The sequence below is a fragment of the Etheostoma cragini genome, chromosome 10 (genome assembly GCF_013103735.1).
Source record: "Etheostoma cragini isolate CJK2018 chromosome 10, CSU_Ecrag_1.0, whole genome shotgun sequence".
Classification (NCBI taxonomy): domain Eukaryota; kingdom Metazoa; phylum Chordata; class Actinopteri; order Perciformes; family Percidae; genus Etheostoma; species Etheostoma cragini.
The window spans coordinates 4,294,031-4,297,750 of record NC_048416.1 but is presented as its reverse complement, the minus strand read 5'-3'; positions in this window follow the sequence as shown (position 1 = coordinate 4,297,750).

Here is a 3,720-nt window from a genome sequence, read left to right as displayed (position 1 = left end):
CCGTCTGTCTGTTCCAGTGAGAAAACGTGTTGCAATTGCTCTGTGGAAGCTGGCTACTGGCATTGAATATAGGACCATAGGGATGAGCGAGTACAGCATTATCTGTATCTGTATCTGTATCTATTTACCACATGAATTATCTGTATCCGGATCCGTACTCGGACTGGGCGGGGCCTAAACAGGAAGTGGTCAGATTTAAACCGGAAGTGGGTCGGGCTCTCTTGAAATGTGCGGGACTTTAACCGGTATTAAGCTTGCAATTGATATGAGTTGATCAAAAATTGTTATATTTATTGCTGATTTGAAAACTATTTACATGACAGCATCAAGCTTCAGATCAATGGTGTTGTCATGGTAACAAACATACTATATACAGAACGTTTTGAAACACTGAATACAACACATGCCGTTGCAATTATGAAGTAAAATGTAATGAACAAGAGTTTTCATACTTAATATAACTTTCGTTTTTTAACTTTTTGTTTTTTTATGATCAGTGGGATTTTTTTTTTTTTTGGTTCTTTTTTTATTAATTTTTTACACCAGGTGTGTGTGTGTGTGTGTTTGTGTGTGTGAGTAAGAGAGAGACACAGAGAGAGCGAGGCCGAGGGAGCGCATTTCTCCATGTTGTGTGTGTGTGTGTGAGATTGATCCGAGCATGTTTGTAGGGGGGGTGGGCGCTGTGATTATCACAGAACGCTGCGCGGCCAGTTGAGGAGTTGTATTCAATCCAAGCACAGATATTGACTCATATTACTCGTAAAATACTTGTACTCAGCAAAAGTGCATTATCTGTACCGGATACTCGTTTTAGCCGGATACTCGGAGCACCCCTATAGGACCATTAGCCACCTTTTTGGGGTGGCAACTTAGTGATGGTGAATTACTTGGACAGAACAAAATGATCATCTCTGGCATTAATGTTGGACACTACCTCATCGGTGACCCTGCTTACCCAATGCAGAATTAGCTTATGAAGCCCTTCTCCGACACTGGAAGACTCTCACCTGAACAACACACCTACAATTACAGACTGAGCAGTGCACGTTCGGTTGTAGAGATGGCTTTTGGAAGGTTGAAGGGCCATTGGAGATGTCTACTCAAAAGAAATTACTGCAAGCTGGAGCTCAGCAAGAAAATGACCTTGACCTGCTGTGTGCTTCATAATATTTGTGAAGAGCATGGTGACAATTTCATGGAGGAGCGTGTGGACAGGCAGTTACACATTCAACCTCCACGTCAGGCATTACCTGAGCATGGGGAGCCAGAAGGGGCAGATATTAGAGCAGCCCTAATCAACTATTTCAGTAGAGAGGAGTGATAGTTTTTACAGTGGATGTTGTACATCATTACTGGCAGTTGCCTGTTTCTAAATGCTCCAAAAGTTGGCAGTAGTAAAAGCCTCATTTTTAGGAGACAATTTCAGAAAACTTGTAATCAGGGTGTCCCCGTGGTTTTAAAAAGTATTAAAAAGTGATAAATCAAAATTGTCAAATTTAAGGCCATTAAAAGTGTTGAATGTAGTCTCAGAGGTATTATTTTTTTAAATTAGGTATTATTTTTTCAGACTATCAGGTGTCCTATTCTGAATGAAATTCTATCCTGCATTTGCGTTTTAAATATGGGCTTTGGCATGTCTGGGCACATAATCAAAGATCTTTCGTCTATGTTTGATGCTGACGTCATATTCAGTGGTCGTTCGACATCTCAGAACACTGCGCGCTCAGCAGAAGGCTGGCTTATTTTTTATTTTAGTCTTGCTTCAAGCCATATCTTCAATGACTGGACAACCATCGTTGTTTTTAATGGGCAAATGCAAGTTTTCTGATAGCTGGGTGAACAACCCAGTGTTTAAGTAGTAGGGAATAACAGGCAGGGTTATTGTTCGGTGTGTAAAAACACAAGAACAAGAATATCAATGTCAACTGGATGGAGCTAACGCACTTCGGTTGCATATGCAATCCACTAAACATAAAAATGGAATGCGTGCTCGGAGAGAGCAGTTGCTTATTCGACCAATCTCAGCTGTCTGTACGGCTGCACCTCCACCGCCGCCAATTAGTGCCACTTTTGGCCTACTGGCCAACGCTACGGCTCCAGCAACGTCTGACCTCCGGATGGCCATGGGCGTCACACCAACACTGCGCACGGAGGCTCTGGTGTTTAACTGCAGTGTTCAGACACCATACTCATTTAACTCAAATGAAGGAATTTCAGAGCTGTTTAAAGAAATGTTTCCCGACTCTGACATAAGAAGATGTCATTTTGTAATGCATTAAATTGCAGTGAATGCCATCCATTGTGCTAGAACTATCCATTCTCTCCATTGCACATTTATGTAGTTTGTTTTACTTTTATTTACTAAGTGAAACAAATATGTGCAATATGTTGTTAATGATATGTTGTCTCTAAATCTATTCATTTCTGTATGTTATAAATGTCAAAATCTGTGTAAATAATAGAAAGGTCGCTGATTAAATCTTGCAATTCAGTGTCGTGATGGTTTTTAAAAAAATTCTGAAGGTAGTAAAAAAGGTATTAAAAAGTGATAAATCAAAATTGTCAAATTTAAGGCCATTAAAAGTGTTAAATATAGTCTCAGAGGTATTATTTTTTTTAATTCGGTATTATTTTTTCAGACTATCAGGTGTCCTATTCTGAATGAAATTCTATCCTGCGTTTGCGTTTTAAATATGGGCTTTGGCATGTCTGGGCACATAATCAAAGATCTTTCGTCTATGTTTGATGCTGACGTCATATTCAGTGGTCGTTCGACATCTCAGAACACTGCGCGCTCAACAGAAGTGGCTGGCTTATTTTTTATTTTAGACTTGCTTCAAGCCATATCTTCAATGACTGGACAACCATCGTTGTTTTTAATGGGCAAATGCAAGTTTTCTGATAGCTGGGTGAACAACCCAGTGTTTAAGTAGTAGGGAATAACAGACAGGCTTATTGTTCGGTGTGTAAAAACACAAGAACAAGAATATCAATGTCAACTGGATGGAGCTAACGCACTTCGGTTGCATATGCAATCCACTAAACATAAAAATGGAATGCGTGCTCGGAGAGAGCAGTTACTTATTTGACCAATCTCAGCTGTCTGTACGGCTGCACCTCCACCGCCGCCAATTAGTGCCACTTTAGGCCTACTGGCCAACGCTACGGCTCCAGCAACGTCTGACCTCCGGATGGCCATGGGCACGGAGGCTCTGGTGTTTAACTGCAGTGTTCAGACACCATACTCATTTAACTCAAATGAAGGAATGTCAGAGCTGTTTAAAGAAATGTTTCCAGACTCTGACATAAGAAGATGTCATTTTGTAATGCTTTAAATTGCAGTGAATGCCATCCATTGTGCTAGAACTATCCATTCTCTCCATTGCACATTTATGTAGTTTGTTTTACTTTTATTTACTAAGTGAAACAAATATGTGCAATATGTTGTTAATGATATGTTGTCTCTAAATCTATTCATTTCTGTATGTTATAAATGTCAAAATCTGTGTAAATAATAGAAAGGTCGCTGATTAAATCTTGCAATTCAGTGTCGTGATGGTTTTAAAAAAAATTCTGAAGGTAGTAAAAAAGGTATTAAAAAGTAGTACATTTAACTAAAGTTTAATTACCGTACATACCCTGGTAATACAAAAAAATGTCAGTAATCAACTGGGGAAGTTTCAAGTTTGTTCAATGTTTTTACCTGTTGTATGGTATATG